Here is a 24,506-nt window from a genome sequence, read left to right as displayed (position 1 = left end):
TTAATATGGCTAGCAGTGCATGTGGTCTTGATATGGCTAGCAGTGCATGTGGTCTTGATATGGCTAGCAGTGCATGTGGTCTTGATATGGCTAGCAGTGCATGTGGTCTTGATATGGCTAGCAGTGCATGTGGTCTTGATATGGCTAGCAGTGCATGTGGTCTTGATATGGCTAGCAGTGCATGTGGTCTTGATATGGCTAGCAGTGCATGTGGTCTTGATATGGTTAGCAGTTAGTGTGATCTTGATATGGCTAGCAGTGCATGTTGACTTGATATGGCTAGCAGTTAGTGTGATCTTGATATGGCTAGCAGTTAGTGTGATCTTGATATGGCTAGCAGTTAGTGTGATCTTGATATGGCTAGCAGTTGCATTGCTAGAGATCTACAAATCGTATATAATACAGGAGTAGGCCTATGCCCCAGGGTTCAACCTGTCCCTGGTCGAGTCTGTAACACCTACATGTTTCAAATAGACCACCATAGTCCCTGTGCCCAAGAACACCAAGGTAACTTGCCTAAATGAGTACCGACCCGTAGCACTCGGGTCCGTAGCAATTCAGTTATTTGAAAGGCTGGACGCAATCTCGATTGCACTCCACACTGACCTTTCCCACCTGAACAAAAGGAACACATATGTGAGAGTGCTGTTCATGGACTACAGCTCAATGTTCAACACCATAGTGGTCTCCAAGCTCATCACTAAGCTGATGTCCCTGGGACTGAACACCTTTAACTGGATCCTGGACTTCCTGACGGGCCGCCCCCAGGTGGTGAGGGTAGGCAACAACACATCCACCACACTGACCCTCAACACGGGGGCCCCTTAGAGGTGTGTGCTTAGTCCCCTCCTGTACTCCCTGTTCACCCGCAACTGCGTGGCCGCGCACGACTCCAACAACATCAAGTTTGCAGATGACACAACGTTTATGGGCCTGGTCACCAACAGTGATGAGACAGCCTTTCGGGAGTAGGTCAAAGACCTGGCCGTGTGGTGCCAGGACAACAACCTCTCCCTCAACGTGAGCAAGACAAAGGAGCTAATCGTGGACAGGAAATGGAGGGCCGAACATGCCCCTATTCACATCAATGGGGCTGTAGTGGAGTGGGTCAAGAGCTTCAAGTTCCTCTGTGTCCACATCGCTAAGGACCTATCATAGTCCAATCACACCAAAACCATTGTGAAGAGGGCACAACAACGCCTTTCCCTCTCAGATGGCTGAAAAGATTTGGCATGGGCTCTCAAATCCTTAAAATTCTAGAGCTGCGACATTGAGCACAACTTGCCTGGCTGCATCACTGCTTCAACTGCTTGGCATTTTGCATCTTGGCGCTACAGAGTGTAGTGCTTACGAGCTACCTGCGACCCAGGACCTCTATACCAGGCAGTGTCAGAGGAAGGCCTTCAATTGTCAGACCCAAGACAGACTATTCTCTCTGCTGCCACACAGCAAACGGTACCAGAGCGCTAAGTCTGGGACCAAAAGGCTCCTGAACAGCTTCTATCCCCAAGCAATAAGATTGATAAATAGCTACCTGCACAATTTGCATTAACCCTTTTGGCACTAACTCCTTTTGACTCTGCACATACAATGGACTACACTCACACATACTGACACTACAACACATACACACAGACACTCACTCACACATCATGTGCACACATTCACCACACACACAAACATTCCCACACTCAACACATACGCTGTAGCTACTGTCTTATCTATCCTGTTGCCTAGTCACTTTACCCCTACCTATATGTACATCTCTAACTCAATTTCCTCGTAACCCTGCACATCGCCTCAGTACTGGTATCCCATGTATCAAGCTATCATTGCTCATCGTGCTTATTCCTTGTTTAGATATTTTTTTATATTATTATGTTTTTGTATTCTGCATTGTAGGGAAGGGCCTATACGTAAGCATTACACTGTTTGTCTACACCTGTTGTTTACAAAGCATGTGACATTTGCAATTTTATTTTGTGTAACACTCTGACAACAAAAGATCCCAACTATAGATACAGTAGAAAAATGTGTGGCAGCCCACAACCACAACAATAACAATCTGGAGAGGGAGCGGGAGGGAGCGAGACAAGTATAGAGAGGCAAGTAAATCGAGAGACAGACTGTGCTAGTGAGTAAAGCCTCTTCCTTTGGCAGCAACAACATAAGTGTTCCAGTAGGTCTTAGTTAGCATGGTTCTAGGATAGTGCCACAGAAAGCTGAGTGTGTGTGTAACATACAGCTTACGGTGTTGGAGGGGGTGAGGTTTCGGTGTGTTAGTGTGCATGCTTGTTGCTGTGTGTGTGCGCAGGTGGAACAGGAAAGACGGATCTTGGTAACTGGCAGGGGTACTGAAACACTGTTCGCATGTCTGCTTTGTGGCCGGATGCTTAAGCATTGTTTAGTCTTTTGCTCTCTCTCGTTAACTGTTTAGTCTTTTGCTCTCTCTCTTACTCTCTCTCGTTAACTGTCCCGTTTCCCTCGAAAAATGGGAAGGAGTTAATGCATGCTTTGCCATCACAGCCAAGTACAAAATGTATTTTCTCAATATTTTATGATCAAGTTAAGAGAGATTCTAGCCTACAGCTATGACTCAAAAGATTTGTCTGGGAAGTTTATTTTTTTATTTTATTTTACCTTTATTTAACCAGGCAAGTCAGTTAAGAACAAATTCTTATTTTCAATGACGGCCTGGGAACAGTGGGTTAACTGCCTGTTCAGGGGCAGAACGACAGATTTGTACCTTGTCAGCTCGGGGGTTTGAACTCACAACCTTCCGGTTACTAGTCCAACGCTCTAACCACTAGGCTACCCTGCCGCCCCAAGTATTTTACCTTAGGTTCTTTCCTCTCCTAAAGTGATTACCTATGACTTTCAATACTTTCATTTGACCATTTCAGTTTCTCTCTCGCTCTCTCTCACACACCCCTTGTCACCCACACTCCCCCCTCTCTATCTCGGTCTGTCCTCTTCCACGCAGGCTCAGGCTGGACATTTCTACGTTTCTCCCTAGTCATGCATGGGCTTCCTCTGCCTGAGCTTCCTTTCATTTGTGTGTCAGTGGTACTGGTGTTGGTGATTGGCTTGTACATGGTCAGGCTGACAGTCTCCCCAGAGGCCCAGTAAAACAACATAGCTGGAACAGCTCAGCTCTGGCTTCCAAGCTAATCACAATCACATTTTTAAACTTAAACGACCGCTCCACTCTCCAGCCAGCCAGACAGACACAGAGAGATGGTGAGAGGCAGAGCGAGGAAAGAACAGCAGAGCACAGTACTGCACACATCTGGAAGGAAACAGATATTCATATGCCACACACATGCTGTGTACAGTCATATACAATGCTTTCGTAAAGTATCCAGAACCCTTGACTTTTTCCACGTTGTTACGTTATAGCCTTACTCTCAAATGGATTAAAAAACAATATTTCCTCATCAATCTTCACAAATTACCCCATAATGACAAAGGGAAAAACAGGTTTTTAGATATTTTTGCAAATTTATTACAAATACCTTATTTACATAAGTATTCAGACCCTTTGCTATGAGACTCAAAATTGAGTTCAGGTGCATCCTGTTTCCATTGATCATCCTTGATATTTCTACAGGTTGATTACATTCCACCTGTTGTAAATTCCTGTGATTAGACATGATTTGAAAAGGCACACACCTGTCTATTTAAGGTTCCACAGTTGACAGTGCATGTCATACAAAAAAAACAAGCCATGAGGTCGAGGGAATTGTCCGTAGAGCTCCGAGACAGGATTGTGTGGAGGCACAGATCTGGGGAAGGGTACAAAAAAATGTCAGCATTGATGAAAATCTGCTCCAGAGTGCTCAGGACCTCAGACTGGGGCAAATGTTCACCTTCTAATAGGACAATGACCCTAAGCACACAGCCAAGACAATGCAGGAGTGGCTTTGGGACAAGTCTCAATGTCCTTGAGTGGCCCAGCCCAGACTTGAACCCGATCAAACATATCTGGAGAGACCTGAAAATAGCTGTGCAGCAACGCATCCAACCTGACATAGCTTTGTAGGATCTGCAGAGGAGAATGGGAGAAACTACCCAGATACTGGTGTGCCAAGCTTGTAGTGTTTTTTCTCGTCAGTATTTAGAATTGTGTGTAGATTTGAGGGGGGGGGGGGGGGGATAATCAATTTCAGAATAAGGCTGTAACTTCACTAAGTTGAAAAAGTCAAGGGGTCTAATTACTTTCTGAATGCAGTGTGTGTATGTGTATATAAATATTGTAATACTAACCTTGTGGGGAAACCCCATTCAGTATCCTTTTTCCCCTAACCTTAACCCCAAAAACTAACCCTAAACCTAATTATTAACATATTTCTGTTCTTAACCCTAAACCTCCTAGAAATAGTCCCTACAAGGTAAAATACTAACAATGTCCTCAGTTGGTTAAATTTTTGTTTATTTACTATTCTTGTGACAAGTATATTTAAACACACACCAACAGCCTTGTTAGAATGAGGGATGGGTGTGCCTTCTCAGCATATTTAGCCTGTGTTTAAACATTCATTCACATGCATGCACGAAACACACCACACACTAATCCAGACATCCCCCACCTTACAACACATTACCCCAGATTTCTGTGTTCAATTTGCATGACCACACATTTATGAGTATGAGTTGGTGTTGGATTTAACTTAGAACACATGAAACGGTGAGCACCACAAAGCTATAACAAAATACTTTTGGCCTGATGGCTTGAGCTTTCAATGATTTGACGTGAATTAGACACATTTGTCTGAAATGTTCTCTCACCTCTGATGCTACTATACTGAACAAAAATATAAACGCAACATCCCAAAATTTCAAAGATTTTACTGAGTTACATTTCATAGAAAGAAATCAGTCAATTGAAATGAATTCTTTAGGCCCTAATTTATGGATTTCGTATGAGGGGCGCAGCCATGGATGAGCTTGCGAGAGCATAGGCTGGGCTGGACCGGGCTCTCAAGATGGTGGGCCTATCAGAATGAGTTTTTCCCCACAAATGGACTTTATTACAGACAGAAATACTCCTAATCAATCTCCCCCTCAGACGATCCTGCAGGTGAAGAAGCTGGATGTGGAGGTATTGGTTACACGTGATCTGCGGGTGTGAGGCCGGTTGGATGCACTGCCAAATTCTCTAAAACGACATTGGAGGCAGCTTATGTCAGAGAAATTAACATTCAATTCTCTGGCTCCTGCAAAACTTTAGACATCTGTGCCATTGTTTTGTGACAAACTGCACATTAGAGTGGTCTTTAATTGATCCCAGCACAAGGTGCCCCTGTGTAATGATTAGGGTTGCACATTTAGGGGAATATTAAGAGGGAATTAACGGGAATATTGTAATTAACGGAAATATATGCAAATTAATATTAATACCATTTAAATGTAGATGCTTTTTGCATTAGATATATTTACCATATCATATGGAGACAGAAACATAAACATTTTACCTTATCATAAGTAGACATAATTGCCAATGAATAAATCCTTCCAATAGAAATAAAAAAAAAACTTTAGTTACAAATGGAACTTTCTTGAACTTCTTCCGATCCAAGATGGCGGAGCAGTACAGACGTGTTTGTCATTGTCCCGTTAGTTTTTTTCCCGTATTTTTTGGGGTGTATATTTCAATCTCTTCTTTTTCCATTTTTAAATTAAATATACCTTCCGGCAACCCGCCTCACCCAATGTGATACGGATCTGCTATTTTTAGACCTTATAGCTAGAACCTCCATCAGATGCTAACCAGCTAATTAGCTATTAGCTATTTAGTCATTGTTAGCCACTGCTAGCGGCCTTTACCTTCAGCTCCGACACCAGCCGCTTTTAGCCTGGAACATACCGGACTGCTCTTCTCTTCTCCACTATATCACCAGATACCTGCCGTACGCTCTGGACCAATACTCCATATCATAGCAGCTAGCTAGCTGCTACTGAGTTGCTCAGCCCCAAAGCTAGCCTTGAGCCAGGCCCATCTCCCGGCCTGCTCAGTGGCCCCTATGATCACTCGGCTACACAGCTGATGCCTCCCGGACTCTTCACTAGCACGACTAGAAGCCACTACATCACCGGATTCTTGCCCTAAGCTCTGGACCTTTGCATCGGATCATCACAGCTAGCTAGCTGATACCGAGTGGCTTTAGTGGCACTACACCCTTGTCCCGAAGCTAGCACCAATTAGCCTCGAGTCAGGTGTATCTCCCAGCGAGCAAACAAAATTACTCCATCTACAATACCTCTTTTGCCAATTGGCCTGGACCCTTTGTCAACACGGAGCCCCGCCGATCCATCACGACTGGTCTGCCGACGTAATTCCGTCCGTTGCGCCCTCAACTGACCATTGCCGGACGTAGGTGAAGATGCTTCTGCTAGCCCCCGCCTGCTATCTTTATGTACCGTAAAATACTTGGTTTCATGCATGTTAACATTAGAAGCCTCCTCCCTAAGTTTGTTTTACTCACTGCTTTAGCACACTCCGCCAAACATGACGTCCTTGCCGCGTCTGAATCCTGGCTTAGGAAGGCCACCAAAAATGTAGATTTCCATCCCCAATTACAATATTTTCCGTCAAGATAGAACTTCCAAAGGGGGAGGAGTTGCAATCTACTGCAGAGAGAGAACTTTGCAGGCTGTCATACTTTCCAGGTCTATGCCCAAACAGTTCGAGCTTCTAATTTAAAAAATTAGTCTCTCCAGAAATAAGTCTCTCACTGTTGCCGCCTGGTATAGACCCCCTCAGTTCCCAGCCATTTTCATCGACCTAGCCAAGGCTTTCGACTCTCTCAATCATTGTGTTCTTATCGGGCAGACTCAACAGCCTTGGTTTCTCAAATGACTGCCTCGCCTGGTTCACCAACTACTTCTCAGACCGAGTTCAGTGTGTCAAATTTGAGGGCCTGTTGTCCGGACCTCTGGCAGTCTCTATGGGGGTACCACAGGGTTAAATTCTCGGGCCGGCCATTTTCTCTGTGTATATCAATGATGTCGCTCTTGCTGCGGGTGATTATCCGATCCACCTCTACGCAGACGACACCATTCTGTATACATCTGGCCCTTCTTTGGACACTGTGTTAACTAACTTCCAAACAAGCTTTAATGCCATACAACACTCCTTCTGTGGCCTCCAACTGCTCTTAAACACTAGTTAAACTAAATGCATGCTCTACATCCGATCGCTGCCCGCACCCACCCTCCGGACTAGCATCCTTACGATGGACGCTTCTGACTTAGAATATGTGGACAACTACACATACCTAGGTGTCTGGCTAGACTGTAAACTCTCCTTCCAGACTAATATTAAGCATCTCCAATCCAAAACTAAATCTAGAATCGGCTTCCTATTTCGCAACAAAGCCTTCTTCCCTCACGCTGTAAAACTGACTATCCTACCGATCCCCGACTTCGGCGATTTCATTTACAAAATAGCCTCCAACACTCAGACTGCATCCAGATTGCTGAGTAATCACAGTGCCATCCGTTTTGTCACCAAAGCCCCATATACTACCCACCACTGCGACCTGTATGCTCTCGTCGGCTGGCCCTCGCTACATATTCGTCGCCAGACCCACTGGCATTTATAAGTCGTTGCTAAGTAAAACTCTGCCTTATCTCAGCTCACTGGTCACCATAACAACATCCACCTGTAGCACGCGCTCAAGCTGGTATATCTCACTGGTCATCCCCGAAGCCAACACCTAGTTTGGCCACCTTTCCTTCCAGTTCTCTGCTGCCAATGACTGGATCGATTTACAAATATCGCTGAAGATGGAGACGTATATCTCGCTCACTAACTTTAAGCATCAGCTATCTGAACAGCTCACCGATCGCTGCAGCTGTACATAGCCCATCTGTAAATAGCCTATCCAACAACCTACCTCATGTTGTTTTTATTTACTTTTTTTGCTCTTTTGCACACCAGTATTTCTACTTGTGCATGATCATCTGCACGTCTTTCACTCCAGTGTTCATTTGCTTGATCTGACTATGTTCCTCCATGGAGTCAAAAAACCTTCTGATTCCAGGAGGACCATGAGATGTTGCTATCGATAAGGTGTCTGATTCCTCTTTTTCACCTCGAATAGAAGTAGATGAACTTTATGCACTTGGACAGATGGTTCTGGATATTTGTTGCATTCTTCACATATGATTTGGCACAGTATTTGCAAATGTACACAGCTTTTCCTTCTACGTCAGCTGCTGTCTCCACACATAATTTTCCTGTAAACATTAGAACAAAATTAGTATTTTTTTTCTAAATACAATTCCATGTACAGATAAATAGTTAAGCAGTTAGATTAAACAACTCATTTTGAAAGATACATGTTTTAAAATGAAACATGTATGGAAACAGGTGAAATAACACACCATAGTTAGTAGGCTCAAGCAAGTGAAAACACACATGGTAGCAAAAACTAACTAGCAGAAATTGTTAACAAGTTAGAAATGATTAAAACACACTTTGCTGTAGGCTACTATTTACTAGTTAACAAAAAATAAAGTAATATAAAATATATTCACCCCACCCAGTATTAAAGCATGTAGTCCTTGGCTCAGACAGTGTGGTAGTGTGCAAGATTTTGAGAATCAGCTGTACATGTGATGGAAGAGTGCTCTGTGGATGCAGAGGGTTGCAATTCCAATGAATTGGGGATAGTTTAACCAAAATATGCCACAAGACCTAGAATTGCCTTGTGTATTCCACAAAAAATGGTTCCCTGTTATAAGCTAACCTTTTTGATGAATTTAAGCAAAATTCCCCAAATTCCTGGGCTTAACTTCCCATGGAAAATGTCCTGAAAAATTCTGGTCATTTTACTGGAAATTTTCTGACCCTTTGCACCCCTAGTAATGATCATGATTTTTAATCAGTCTCTTGATATGCCACACCTGTCAGGTGGATGGATTATCTTGGCACAGTAGAAATGCTCACTAACTAAACCATTTTCTGCACAGAATTAGAGAAATACGTTTTTTGTGCATATGGATAATTTGGTGATCTTTTATTTCAGTTCAGGAAACATGGGACCAACAGGTTACATGTTGGGTTGATATTTTTTGTTCAGTATAGTTCCTGGGTGAAGGAGCTTACTTGATGACTTCAGTAGCATTCCTACTACTTGGCGCTAAGCTCCATATGTAGCCATGGCATGTCCCTTTTTAGTAAGAGCTGCAATGTCTGCAGGGACATCCAAATATGATCACAGTAAGACTCCCAGATCGGAGCATTGGTTATGTCGCACTGCCCAACACCAAACTCACACAATCTGTCAGAATCACACAATTTAATACCCTGGAGATGTTTTTGCAAATTAATTCTCAGTCACATTTACGCTGAGGGAAAGAAATAAGAATACTCGTCTCGCATGCAGGCAGACGGCCATATCTGTAATTCAATTAATACTAACAGGTGATATGCTAATGGTCACTTTTTGGCAAATGGAGGGGATTACACCGTCACTTTGTCTAGACCAGGGTATTCATTAGCACCAACCACAAGCACGACGCCGGGATAAATGGAATTTTCAAATCTCTAAACGTCAAAGGAGTGCTGCCTTCGGTCTGTGCCCCATCGGTTGGAAAAATGCACATTCTTCCCGACAATTTAACCGTTTTTTTTTGCTGTTGAAATTCAAATGAGGGCTAGAGATTCTCATGATATGTTTCTGTGAAAGAGGGAGAGAAGGAAAGGAGAGAGACCGATACTTGTTCACTTCCTGTCTCATGCCACTGTGGGTAGAGGTCTTAGGATTGCCACACTCCTAGCATGAGCTCACCTCTGTCACCCCTGTTAGCCCTGCCAAAACCACATTAGTGTTTACAACAGGGAGCTGGTCATAGAATTAACCACACAGAACACTTAGTAGACTGAGCATGTCGGATCAACAGCGATACCAGAGAAAAGGTCTAAATCCCCCTAAAACAATTTTACACTAAATGGTGGGAGGAGTCCAACTGATGGGTTCAGTGCAATTCCTACAGGCTCGCATCTGAAGACTTGAGGCACTGTCCTGAACCCCCCCAGCCTTATAACCCTGAATATCTGAAGTATCAAGTACACTCAAACCAAATGCTTCCACATAACATTTACAACCAATCTTATCTGTCAAAGATGACCCTCGACCGCCTACGAAAGCAGCAATACTAGAAATGAATCCGTTTGTTGCCTGTATGGCCTTTCTGCCTTGTTCTGCACATTTCCTTGTATTGCTCCATAATTGTATTCAGCATTTCCCTTGTTGCTACTAACGCCATCTACTTTACTTTAGCACTTAGCTGAGAGGCATTCTAAGCAACTTTTAACGGCTTTCGGCAGCACAAATAATGCTGTCATATTTTCCAATCTCTTCTCAAGTGATTGAAAAAAGGGAAGGTATAGCGGGAATGATTGGCGGCCGCCGGGCGGGCTAGTTGCTTTGGGGTATTGGCGTAACACGGCAGGTCATTTGCCTTGGCTGTTTGGGTAATATGTTTACCCCCTGCTGCTCTGGGCTGGATTTGCAGAGTAGATGAAGCTCTTACACTGTAGTGTAATGTTGAGAAAGTAGCTGACCTAATTCCTCTTTTCTATGTGGCAGTGAATCAAGTCTGTTCTAGACAGTCTTTATCGAGCTGGACATTCCAGAATGTTTCATTTAAGCCCCTGGTCTCTCTCTTCTTCTACATTTGTACATAGATAGGATCTCGCTCCTCTTCTCTATCTCTTACTCCTCTATTGTTGTCACTGATCGTCCCTCCTCTCATCCTCCATCACCCCCCTCCTTATCTGTTTTCCTTCTTTGTGGGAAAGTTCAATACCCTCGGTCATTCACCCTTCTCCAATGAAACAACCCCACACACATTTATATTAGAGGTCGACCGATTAATCGGAATGACAGATTAATTAGGGCCGATTTTCAAGTTTTCATAATAATCGGAAATCGGTATTTTTGGACGCCGATTTTGTTTTATTTTTTATTATTATTTTATTTTTTAAATTAAATCTTTATTTAACTAGGCAAGTCAGTTAACAACACATTATTATATTCAATGACGTCCTAGGAACAGTGGGTTAACTGCCTTGTTCAGGGGAAGAACGACACATTTTTATCTTGTCAGCTCGGGGATTCAATCTTGCAACCTTACAGTTAACTAGTCCAACGCATTAACTCATTGCACTCCATGAGGAGCCTGCCTGTTACGCGAATGCAGTAAGAAGCCAAGGTAAGTTGCTAGCTAGAATTAAACTTCTCTTATAAAAAACAATCAATCAATCATAATCACTAGTTAACTACACATGGTTGATGATATTACTAGTTTATCTAGCATGTCCTGCGTTGCATATAATCGATGTGGTGCTCGTTCGTGAAAAAGGACTGTCATTGCTCCAACGTGTACCTAACCATAAACATCAATGCCTTTCTTAATCAATACACAAATATATATTTTTAAACCTGCATATTTAGTTATTGCCTGCTAACATGAATTTCTTTTAACTAGGTAAATTGTGTCACTTTTCTTGCAACAGAGTCAGGGTATATGCAGCATTTTGGGCCGCCTGGCTCGTTGCGAACTGTGTGAAGACTTTCTTCCCAACAAAGACAGCCAACTTCGCCAAACGGGGGATGATTTAACATTTGCGAAAAAAGCATAATCGTAGCACGACTGTACCTAACCATAAACACCAATGCCTTTCTTAAAATCAATACACAAGTATATATATTTAAACCTGCATATTTAGCTAAAAGAAATCCAGGTTAGCAGGCAATATTAACCAGGTGAAATTGTCACTTCTCTTGCGTTCATTGCACGCAGAGTCAGGGTACAGTGGGACAAAAAAGGAATGGGCCAAAATACCAGCAACAGTGTGTGAAAACCTTGTGAAGACTTACAGAAAACGTTTGACCTCTGTTATTGCCAACAAAGAGTATATAACAAAGTATTGAGAAACTTTTGTTAATGACCAAATACTTATTTTCCACCATAATTTGCAAATAAATTCATTAAAAATCCTACAATGTGATTTTCAGGATTTTTTTTCTGATTTTGTCTGTCATAGTTGAAGTGTACCTATGATGAAAATTACAGGCCTCTCTCATATTTTTAAGTGGGAGAACTTGCACAATTGGTGGCTGACTAAATACTTTTTTGCCACACTGTATATGCAACAGTTTGGGCCGCCTGGCTCGTTGTGAACTAATTTGCCAGAATTTTACATAATTATGACATAACATTGAAGGTTGTACAATGTGACAGCAATATTTAGACTTAGGGATGCCACCTGTTTAGATAAAATACGGAACGGTTCCGTATTTCACTGAAATAATAAACATTTTGTTTTCGAAATGATAGTTTCCTGATTTTACCATATTAATGACCAAAGGCTCGTTTTTCTGTGTTTTATTATGTTATATTTAAGTCTATTATTTGATAGAGTAGTCTGACTGAGCGGTGGTAGGCAGCAGCAGGCTTGTAAGCATTCATTCAAACAGCACTTTCGTCTGTTTTGCCAGCAGCTCTTTGCTGTGCTTCAATCATTGAGCTGTTTATGACTTCAAGCCTATCAACTCCTGAGATTAGGTTGGTATAACCGATGTGAAATGGTTAGCTAGTTAGCGGAGTGCGCGCTAATAGTGTTTCAAACGTCACTCGCTCTGAGACTTGGAGTAGTTGTTCCCCTTGCTCTGCAAGGGCCCGCAGATTTTGTGGAACGATGGTAAAAGCTGCTTCGAGTGTGGCTGTTGTCGATGTGTTCCTGGTTCAAGCCCAGGTAGGGGCGAGGAGATGGACGGAAGCTATACTGTTACGCTGGCAATACTAAAGTGCTTATTAGAACATCCAATAGTCAAAGGTATATGAAATACAAATGGTATAGAGAGAAATAGTCCTATAAATACTATATTAACTACAACCTAAAACCTCTTACCTTGGAATATTGAAGTCTCATGTTAAAAGCAACCACCAGCTTTCATATGTTCTCATGTTCTGAGCAAGGAACTCAAACGTTAGCTTTTTTACATGGCACATATTACATTTTTACTTTCTTTTCCAACACTTTGTTTTTGCATTATTTAAACCAAATTGAACATGTTTCATTATTTATTTGAGGCTAAATAGATTTTTATTGATTTAATTCAACTTAATATAATACGTGTTCATTCAGTATTGTTGTAATTGTCATTATTACAAAAAATACAAAAAAATGTCAGATGAATCGGTATCAGCTTTTTTTGGTCCTCCAATAATCGGTATCGGCGAGGAAAAGTCATCAGTCGACCTCTAATTTACACAAGGTTCCACACTGTTAATTACCCAGTCTTTGGTGTGGAAAGCATGTCTGAAAGCAATATGTCCTAAGGAATGGTCTGTTTTGGTTTGTAAACTGTTCAACCCTCCTTCCTCTTTCAGTTTTCCCTCGGTCTGACTCACATGGCAGCTGTTACTAGGCCTACTGGCCAGACTGGTTGACCTGGCAGGCCTGCCATTTGCGACCAGTCAATCTAACTTACACATAATTTGGCAGGTTCAAGATCATTTACTGACTGTTTTGGTATGTCTCGTTACAATCGAAAGCCAAAGTGGTTATAGTAAGTCCTGTTAAAAAGTTTGACAAACCTGTTCTGCCCACTAGCTGTCAAAGTCCATTGCCCACTGATGCAGGAACATGCACAAACTGCTCCCCTCTTATCGCAATGGAACTCTTTCAGCCTCACTGGTTATCTCTAAAAGTTCTCTTGCTTCTCTCATCTCTCTTCTCTCTCCCCCACCCCTGCTGTGTGTCACTTTTTTTATCTTCTACCCCCTGACTCACCATCTCGCTATCTCCATTTTTCTCTGTTCTCTTTTCCCCTCTTCCCTTTTCTATCTCTCTGTCTCTTTCTCTTTGTCCCTCTCTTCCTCTCTGTATAGCAGGGCAATGGAGTGTGCGCTGCTTCCAAACTGACCCCGAAAGCTAAATGCTTAACTAGTCTTCATGGAGAGGGAAGGCTAGATGTGATCGTGGCACCTATCTAAAAATAAAGGAATCATAGTCTCTAACTCTGAATGCTCGGCTATGAAAAGCCAACTGACATTTACTCCTGAGGTGCTGACCAGTTGCACCCTCTACAACCACTGTGATTATTATTATCTGACCCTCCTGGTCATCTATGAACGTTTGAACATCTTAGCCATGTACTGTTATAATCTCAATCCGGCACAACCAGAAGAGGACTGGCCACCTCTCAGAGCCTGGTTCCTCTCTAGGTTTCTTCCTATATTCCGGCCTTTCTAGGTAGTTTTTCCTAGTCACCGTGCTTCTACATCTGCATTACTTGCGGTTTGGGGTTTTAGGCTGGGTTTCTGTACAGCACTTTGTGACATCGGCTGATGTAAAAATGGGCATTATAAATACATTTGATTGATTGATAGTGTGTGGTGAAAGATCGGCTTCGTTTACACAGGTACCCCAATTATTTTAACCTTAGTGGTTTATTTTATTATATCTTAAGCCAATAATTTGGCAAAATATCAGAATTGGGATGCCTGTGTAAACACAGCCATGAAGACACGGCAATGCAAATCCATTGTGAATGCAGCCAGTGCTGTCATAGTGCTTGGCAGCGCCATTTTGCAATTCTCTGTTCTAATCAGAGCGTGTAATCTAGTGGGTGAACTAATGGGGAGGAGGAGGAAACAGGTTTGTTCAGTATATCAATGAATGTATTAATAGCCATGTAGACCTGTTTGTTTTTCTCGCATGGGTTACCTATAATTTTTCTCCCTTTCTTGGTATGACGATGATCTCCATGTTTGTGTATGACAAGTGTCATTCCTCATGCTGAAGATATGAAGTCTAGACCAAGCTCTTGCTTTGGGAACTTCTTTCCTTTTCTAATTTTCGATTTGTATATGCCCCCTTTAGTTCATCCTCAGTTCTGTTGGCCAACTTGAAAACGTTCTCTAGACATTCTCTATCGCTACTAGTGCTAGCACGCTTTTCCTCATTTTATGAAATATTAACCTATTATCCACTTAGCCTCTACCAGCATTGTTTCAAATATGCAGACCTATTCCAATACAAGCTAGACATTAATCACACCCCTCTCCTCGATGCGGTAACAATTTGGCTGGTGGATAACGTGGGTATCATTGTCCCCAAACAAAAATATGAAGTCAAAGTGAGGAAACATTTATGACCGAATACAAGACACCAGTGATTCCTTTTAATGCCTTTCCCGTTGTACTCTTTTTTCCCCTTCTCTCCTTGCGGGATTTATAATGACGATGGATGCTTTTACGACTATCCTCTTTTGGGAGTAGTCGGTGCAGCAGCATGTCTGGTGAGTTGTGAGCCTTCGCAGCGCTCTGGGTGTCCAGGTCAGGGGAGCTCATAAATGAACATGGACAGCGAAAGATGAGATGGGGAAAAGAGCGAAAGGGTTGGAGAATATAGGGACAACGAATCCTGACACTGGTATTTTGTAATAGACCTTTCTGAGGAGAGTTCGCATTTCATTATGTTCAACTCAGTGAACCGCTAGGGAAAGCCCCATGTGAAAATTACATGGATAGTTTGTGACTAATATAATAACTTGCCAACTAGCATGCAATGCCAATGCGTAACAGGGTTGTACCCGTAGCCTAAACCAGGAGCAACACAAACATACAAAATACAAGCAAATTCAAACAGTGGAAACTCGAGCTCTACAGTTCCTGCTGAGCTGTCAGGAACCCAGAACTGGAACTGACTGTAGCTGTCGAGGCGGAAATACCGCGTGCAAGCGGTCGCATTAAACCTACCCACATCAAGAGGATACACATGAAGAACACACAAGCACAACACGGCGAGCACCTTCAGATGAACTAAACCCTTGTGGTTTGTTGATCATATCTGACTGCACCAGGGCTTTTCCTTCCTTCCTTGACAAGTCCTTGGTGAAGGTGAGGGGCATGGTGGTGATGGGGAGGTGGAGAGAATACATGGGAAAGAGAAATGAACAGAGAAAGAGAGATAGTAGGGGGAAAGTGGGAGAAAGACAGAGGGAGTAGAGGAGAATATATAACGAGAGGGGCAGTGGGCCTGTGGGGGGGCTTGAGGAGATGCTTGGGGGGCTAAATGCTGATGCACACTGGGGCTGTGTTCAGTCGTTGGAAGACTTGGTTATCCTTATTCTGTTTTTCCAAGGCTTTAGGGGTGGGGCGGTTGTGACACATGTTGTGCTGCTTGCATTCCTATCTGCAACACCTCATATTGTTTCATCACACTGAATGCAACCCCAGTCTGTCTTTTTAACTCTGTCCCTGATTGAGGTTTCAGAACGGGAGTGTGGTGGGGGTGGGGCAGTGTGTAACTTGTGTAACCTGTTTTTTTGTAAGGTGCATCCTCTAAATCCTGATCAGCTCCTTGAGAGTTAACGTAATAAAATAAATTCAACATTTCTCTAGACCTGCGCTCAAGTTTACCTTGGCAGAGCACCTGTGGAAGCAAGGGCACAACGCTTGTCCTCAACTAAAGTGATTTACATTGGCATTAAAATAACTCCTGAGTTATTTTTATGCCCCCCAGCCATGCCAGTCAGCTCTTCCCCTTGCAGAGTTTGCCTTGCAGAACAGAGTTTTCTATCAGACCATGCACTGTTAGATCACTGATACTGTGTACTGACACTTATTATCCAATTACTACTGGGAATAATGCATTTAATTAATAGCCAATTACTTGATTTGGCTATTTTTCACAATACATTTTGACTGAAAAATGTTTTGAATCATTGGCCGGTATCTCGTCTGTGACTTAAATACCTTCAGTAGTTGAATATATAATTAGTTTAATGTGGGTTCCTACGTCCTGCCAACCATTCATCCCTGGTCTGACTATGCATATGTTTCATTGCCTGGTGTAATGAAGCTTTAAATGACCAGTCTATCCTATGCCCTCTGTACTTCCCGTGTGTGTGCGCTTGCATGCCTTTTCGTGTGTGTGTGTGAACTGCAGAATGAATACATGTCTGAAATGACCCCCTTTCCTCAACACATATGAATAGTAACCAATATGAATAGTAACCAATATGAATAGTAACCCATAGGAATGGTAACTAGGGTTGCACATTTTGGGAAATATTCATAGGTGGAAACTTTCTGTGGGAATTAATGGAAATATATGCAAATTAATATTCATTCCATTTAAATGTAGATGTTTTTTGCATTGAATACAGTTACCATATCATATAGAAACAATAAACCTTTTAGCTTATCATAAGTAGGCATAATTGCAAGTTATTTATTTATCCGTTATTTTACCAGGTAAGTTGACTGAGAACATGTTCTCATTTGCAGCAATGACCTGGGGAATAGTTACAGGGGAGAGGAGGGGGATTAATGAGCCAATTGTAAACTGGGGATTATTAGGTGACCGAGTTGGTTTGAGGGCCAGATTGGGAATTTAGCCAGGACACCAGGGTTAACACCCCTACTCTTACGATAAGTGCCATGGGATCTTTAATGACCTCAGAGTCAGGACACCCGTTTAACGTCCCATCCGAAAGACGGCACCCTACACAGGGCAGTGTCCCCAATCACTGCCCTGGGGCATTGGGATATTTTTAAATCCTTCCAATAGAAATAATAAAAACAATTCAGTTACGAATTTAACTTTAATTAAATGAGTTGACTCTTCACATGGGATGATTTCAATGAACAACAAAAGGGAATATTGAATGATCCCCAATGATTTATCGCATTTCACAAAAACCTTTAACATACATCTGTAAAATGATAATCTAGAAACTAAAGCTTTGGTTGTCTTCTTCTCAGGCTTCCATGTCTTCTCCCTGGACCTCAATGTCCACCTCTTGAACATCAGACTCTGAGGCCTCATCTTCACTGTCAATTTCCAACCTGGTTGTGGATGGCTCGGGCAAATTTCAACCCTTGTATTGGTCAGCCTGTTGAGTGTTTTGGTGTGTGTGTTCCCAAACAAGGACCAGTTGCGCTCTGAGGCGGCTGATGTTGGTGGTATTTGGTGGATGATGGAGGCAACAGGGGAAAGAGCCTAAGATCCACAAAGTCCCTTCCACCAGGTGGCTGATTGCAATGCCTGCCATATTGCAATGCCATCCCAAAGCCCTTGCTTGGAAGTGTACTTCACCAGACTGCCAAGAACATCGCCCTCATCCAGGCCAAGGTGGTGAGACACGGTAGCGATGACACCATTGTCTTCCTCAATCCGTGCAATAGCTACTGCTAACGGTTTCAGGAATTTCAGGCTGCTTACCACTCTCCCAAAATACATAATCCAGGAGGATCCTCTTGATGGGGCTGTCCATATCGGCAAATTGTGATATGGCCATTTCTTGGAGAGACTCTATCCCCTCCAGGAGACTGTCAAACATGATGATAACACCACCCCAACGGGTGTTGCTGGGCAGCTAAAATGTGGTGCTCTTATTCTTCTCACTTTGCTTGGTGAGGTAGATTGTTGCTATAACTTGATGACCTTTCACATACCTAACCATTTCATATGCTCTCTTGTAGAGTGTATCCATTGTTTTCAGTGCCATGATGTCCTTGAGGAGCAGATTCAATGCTTGAGCAGCACAGGCAATGGGTGTTATGTGGGGGTAGGACTCCTCCACTTTAGACCAAGCAGACTTTAGACCAAGCAGACCAAGCAGAATGTTCACAACATTGTTTGTCACCAGTGCAAATACCTTCTGTGGTCCACGGTAATTGATGACTGCCTTCAGCTCATCTGCAATGTACAGACCGGTGTGTCTGTTGTCCCTTGTATCTGTGCTCTTGCAGAATGCACTCAACAGGCTGACCAATACAAGTGTTGAATGCACTGCTAGTGTTGGTGTGTCTGTGGCTGTGTGGTTACTACTGCTAGTGGCAGTGAGGCTGTGGCTCTGTGGTTACCACTGCTAGTGATGTGGCTGTGTGGTTACTACTGCTAGTGGCGGTGAGGCTGTGGCTGTGTGGTTACCACTGCTAGTGATGTGGCTGTGTGGTTACTACTGCTAGTGGCGGTGAGGCTGTGGCTGTGTGGTTACTACTGCTAGTGGCGGTGAGGCTGTGGCTGTGTGGTTACTACTGCTAGTGGCGGTGAGGCTGTGGCTGTGTGGTTACTACTGCTAGTGGTGGTGTGGCTGTGTGGTTACTACTGCTAGTGGTGGTGAGGCTGTGGCTGTGTGGTTACTGCTGCTAGTGGCTGTGTGGTTACTGCTGCTAGTGTTGGTGAGGCTGTGGCTGTGTGGTTACTGCTGCTAGTGGCGGTGAGGCTGTGGCTGGGTGGTTACTACTGCTAGTGTTGGTGAGGCTGTGGCTGGGTGGTTACTACTGCTAGTGTTGTTGAGGCTGTGGCTGTGTGGTTAATACTGCTAGTGTTGTTGAGGCTGTCGCTGTGTGGTTACTACTGCTAGTGTTGGTGAGGCTGTGGCTGTGTGGTTACTACTGCTAGTGTTGTTGAGGCTGTGGCTGTGTGGTTAATACTGCTAGTGTTGGTGAGGCTGTGGCTGGGTGGTTACTACTGCTAGTGTTGGTGAGGCTGTGGCTGGGTGGTTACTACTGCTAGTGTTGGTGAGGCTGTGGCTGTGTGGTTAATACTGCTAGTGTTGTTGAGGCTGTGGCTGTGTGGTTAATACTGCTAGTGTTGGTGAGGCTGTGGCTGGGTGGTTACTACTGCTAGTGTTGTTGAGGCTGTGGCTGTGTGGTTAATACTGCTAGTGTTGTTGAGGCTGTGGCTGTGTGGTTACTGCTGCTAGTGTTGGTGAGGCTGTGGCTGTGTGGTTACTGCTGCTAGTGGCGGTGAGGCTGTGGCTGTGGTTACTACTGCTAGTGGCGGTGAGGCTGTGGCTGTGGTTACTACTGCTAGTGTTGGTGAGGCTGTGGCTGTGTGGTTACTACTGCTAGTGTTGGTGAGGCTGTGGCGGTGAGGCTGTGGCTGTGTGGTTACTACTGCTAGTGGCGGTGAAGCTGTGTGTGGTTACCACTGCTAGTGTTGTTGAGGCTGTGGCTGTGTGGTTAATACTGCTAGTGTTGTTGAGGCTGTGGCTGTGTGGTTACTGCTGCTAGTGTTGGTGAGGCTGTGGCTGTGTGGTTACTGCTGCTAGTGGCGGTGAGGCTGTGGCTGTGGTTACTACTGCTAGTGGCGGTGAGGCTGTGGCTGTGTGGTTACTACTGCTAGTGTTGGTGAGGCTGTGGCGGTGAGGCTGTGGCTGTGTGGTTACCACTGCTAGTGATGTGGCTGTGTGGTTACTACTGCTAGTGGCGGTGAGGCTGTGGCTGGGTGGTTACTACTGCTAGTGTTGGTGAGGCTGTGGCTGTGTGGTTACTACTGCTAGTGGCGGTGAGGCTGTGGCTGTGTGGTTACTACTGCTAGTGTTGCTGTGGCTGTGTGGTTACTACTGCTAGTGGCGGTGAGGCTGTGGCTGCTAGTGGTGATGTGGCTGTGTGCTTACTACTGCTAGTGGTGGTGAGGCTGTGTGTGTTTACTACTGCTAGTGTTGGTGAGGCTGTGTGTGTTTACCACTGCTAGTGTTGGTGAGGCTGTGTGTGGTTACCACTGCTAGTGTTGGTGAGGCTGTGTGTGGTTACCACTGCTAGTGTTGGTGAGGCTGTGTGTGGTTACCACTGCTAGTGTTGGTGAGGCTGTGTGTGGTTACCACTGCTAGTGTTGGTGAGGCTGTGTGTGTTTACTACTGCTAGTGTTGGTGAGGCTGTGTGTGTTTACTACTGCTAGTGTTGGTGAGGCTGTGTGTGTTTACTACTGCTAGTGTTGGTGAGGCTGTGTGTGTTTACTACTCCTAGTGTTGGTGAGGCTGTGTGTGGTTACTACTGCTAGTGTTGGTGAGGCTGTGTGTGTTTACTACTGCTAGTGTTGGTGAGGCTGTGTGTGTTTACTACTGCTAGTGTTGGTGAGGCTGTGTGTGTTTACTACTCCTAGTGTTGGTGAGGCTGTGTGTGGTTACTACTGCTAGTGTTGGTGAGGCTGTGTGTGTTTACTACTGCTAGTGTTGGTGAGGCTGTGTGGGGTTACTACTGCTCGTGGTGGTGAGGCTGTGTGTGTTTACTACTGCTAGTGGTGGTGAGGCTGTGTGTGGTTACCGTTCTCTCTCCCACCTACTGCAGCGTTGGTCTGACGACGCTTGGTTTTCCTACCGATGTCACAGATGTGACCCACATGTTAAAAATGCAGCAAGGAGAAAGTTAGCTTGAGCTCTGTGCGAGGAGTCAGTCACTTGGCTTTTTTCTTCTCTCCCCTCCTCACCGAGCGGCAAGTGCTGTAATTGATATGCCACCGGCAATAAATCAGCTGTGCGCCGGGGCCGAGCGGGGGCCATTATCTGAACGGACAGGTTTAGCGCCGGCCTCCGTCAAAGAGGTGTATGCAACTGGTTACTAGGCTACCCGTCTATATAATAGCCATGTTATCGTTACTCATTGTGTATTTATTATAACTTTTTTTATTACGTGTTTTACTTTTCTGTTATTTCTCTATTTAATTTCTCTCTGCATTTTTTGTATTTATTTTATTTAACCTTTATTTAACTAGTTAAGAACAAATTCTTATCACGGCCAGATGTGATGCAGCCTGGATTCGAACCAGGTACTGCAGTGACGCCTCTTGCTTTGAGATGTCGCGTCTTAGACCACTGTGTCACTCGGGAGCCCAAGTGGCGCGTTGTTGGAAAGGGCCCATAAGTAAGTATTTCACTGTTAGTCTACACCTGTTGTTTACGAGGCATGTGACAAATACATTTTATTTTATTTGGCGTAGGTGAGAGAGAGCACAGAGCGGGTTGAGGGAGAGACCTGATTTTATACATTCTGTTTGATTATGTCGCCCCCTCTTCATGTTCTTCTCGGGGACTACACACACTCACACGCTGCATTTTAATGGTGAACTTTTTGGTTTGGAAAAAGTCACATTTCCCCCACTGAATCTTCCTCCAATGTACACACACACATACCACCCCTCCCCCGCTAACCCAAGCTCACTCATTAACCACTGTTAATCCAAATAAACTGAAACAAAAGGTTTTAAGTGACCCCCCCAGTCCCGTCCATTCCAACTGGACCCACACTGAAGCCCGTTGGGACAACAATCGATGGCTCATTCTGATATACAAACCAATCAATCTTGAAAAGCCCGAAAGGAAAAGGTTCACGGTACTGTTTTTGCGTTTTGAATGTGATTACAGCGTGGGCCTAGATGTCTCTGTAGATTCTCAACTGACAGGTTAAAAGGTGAAACGTGCTGAAGCCCCAAATGATTGACATGTTTTCCTGATCTTCCCCTGATATAGCGTTCAGCCTGGTTTTACAGCCTTTTTCTGAAGGGGTAAAAGGAAGAGAGGGAAAATTGAAAAACGAGAGAGGAAATCTGTACTAACCTGGTCATGGTGGCAAATTCTTTATTGGAGGGATTGACAATTTCCTCATCTGTCAATAATTCCATAGGGATTTGGGAGAAATGTGTCCATTCCCAACCTGCTCTCTCCTCTCCCATCTAAAGCTGACTCTATTGATAGGGTCATAGGCTTAAGCCTGGCATGCATTTCAGCCTCCCATCTTATAGAATTAGCCATTGTGAGTGAGCTGACATTGTATTTTGCAATAGCATGCATTGGACACAGTCTGCCGTGATAGCATTTTCCTTATTACTCTGGGTAGATGACAACCAGCCAGAGACCCAGGCAGATGAAATGTGTTGCTCTATTCACGCTCTGTTATGTCAAGTCGGCTGAAAATGAAGAGGAATTACCGGAGACAACTTTCTCTCTTTTTCGTTCTCTCACGTTTTTGCTCACGGAAATGACAAGAATGAAAAAGAGCTAGCCAGCCCATGCCACGCTTTAAATTGACATCTGCTCTCGATGCGCGCAACGTGATCGTAACGCTGAACAATAAAATTAAAAAAATACATCGGCCAACTCATCACTTTATTGTGCCTGCTTATGTTGAGGAATCTCTTACACAGGTGAATATAAAAATAAAAAAAATGCACAGCCATATCTACTAACTGGCTGGGCTGGCACTGTGCATTTATTAGTTTAGGTATCCCTTTTCGACATGAAGCTGAAAGTCAGGTCTTTATTTAAATTCAGGTGGAGCTGCCTGCCAGCACTTTTCTCTTGTCGTCGCCTCCTCCAGATGCTCTCCTTTTTCTTTTTCTCCATCTCTCTCTGCTTCTCCCTCTCTCCACAGCACATTCATCTTGTCCAGGCTTTCATTTGTGGAAATTTAATGACACAAATCCCCTGAACCTTGCTGTTACTAGAGCTGCCATGGTTTGCAATTCCATACTGTCTTGTACCGACCTCCACTCACTGTAGATGGAGGAAAAGGGGTGGCACATTTTCCCCCTGAATCTTCCTCCGATGTGTGTACACACACACACACACACACACACATTGGTAAACTGACCGTAGTTCCTCCGTGCATCCTTGGGGAGTGATTGACAGATAGGCCAACCCCTCAATCACTCTCCAGAGGAAAACCGAAGATAAGGGAAGTAAGAAATAACATTCCTCATTCTCCCTCCCCTCCTTCTCTGTTTGATTTTCTCTATCTCTCATGCTTTTGTTCCCTCCTCCCTCCCTCCCTACTGTTTCTCATCTTTCCCAATTCAGTTCAGTCATAAAATACCCCTCCGCCGACACTTTCATAGTCAAGGTGAAATTGAGCCGGGCCTCTGAGAGTTGCTGCGCACAATTTGGCATAATCAGCATTTACAAGAGAACTAATGTCCCGGTATCGCCGGAACTTAATTGGCCTGTCAAGCAGCACTGAGGCGAGCCAGCTCAAAGCTCTCTGCCATCATTGTCACTGGAGGACACCCAAAAGAAAGGGAAAAAAGTCCTTGTCCATTACTTCCACTCCCCTGTCAATCAATCCCCCTGCCCGTTCCTCCTCTCTCCATATTGTGTCTCCTGGATCTTCTGTGCCATGGGAATCCAACTCTTGGGGCATTGTGGTAACATATGAAACAGGATTAATTTAAATTAATGTATGGAAGCAGAGTGAGTGCTGGCACATGTCACATGTCACATATGAGCGTCTCTTCATTTGGAAGCATTAGAGAATATGATGAATTGGGGGGGGGGGGGGGGGGTGAAATGAGGGCTAAGTGCCGCTAAATCCAGTCAATCCCACTCCCACACCGGGAATAGCAAAGTGGACCTTGGAACGTCAACAGAACATTTGGCCTACTTCGGTTTGGATGGGAAGCAGATAATTAACATCTGACTGCTGGGAGTGGATGACTGAGTTGGGTTGGCTGGAGTGGAGGACTGGGTTGGGTTGGCTGGAGTGGAGGACTGGGTTGGCTGGAGTGGAGGGTTGGGTTGGCTGGAGTGGAGGGTTGGGTTGGCTGGAGTGGAGGACTGGTTTGGGTTGGCTGGAGTGGAGGACTGGTTTGGGTTGGCTGGAGTGGAGGACTGGGTTGGGTTGGCTGGAGTGGAGGACTGGGTTGGGTTGGCTGGAATGGAGGACTGGGTTGGGTTGGCTGGAGTGGAGGACTGGGTTGG

General features: G+C 44.2%; 1 protein-coding gene across 2 annotated transcripts in view; it reads left to right on the top strand.

Moving 5' to 3' along the window:
* Positions 1 to 24,506, top strand: part of LOC110528476 (plexin-A1) — a 417,662-nt gene that overhangs the window by 40,225 nt on the left and 352,931 nt on the right. The gene's annotated exons all lie outside the window — the stretch shown is intronic.

The sequence above is a fragment of the Oncorhynchus mykiss genome, chromosome 7 (genome assembly GCF_057628025.1).
Source record: "Oncorhynchus mykiss isolate SJ-2025 chromosome 7, ASM5762802v1, whole genome shotgun sequence".
Lineage (NCBI taxonomy): Eukaryota > Metazoa > Chordata > Actinopteri > Salmoniformes > Salmonidae > Oncorhynchus > Oncorhynchus mykiss.
The sequence above is the reverse complement of the archived record's forward strand: the minus strand, read 5'-3'. Positions and strand labels throughout refer to the sequence as shown.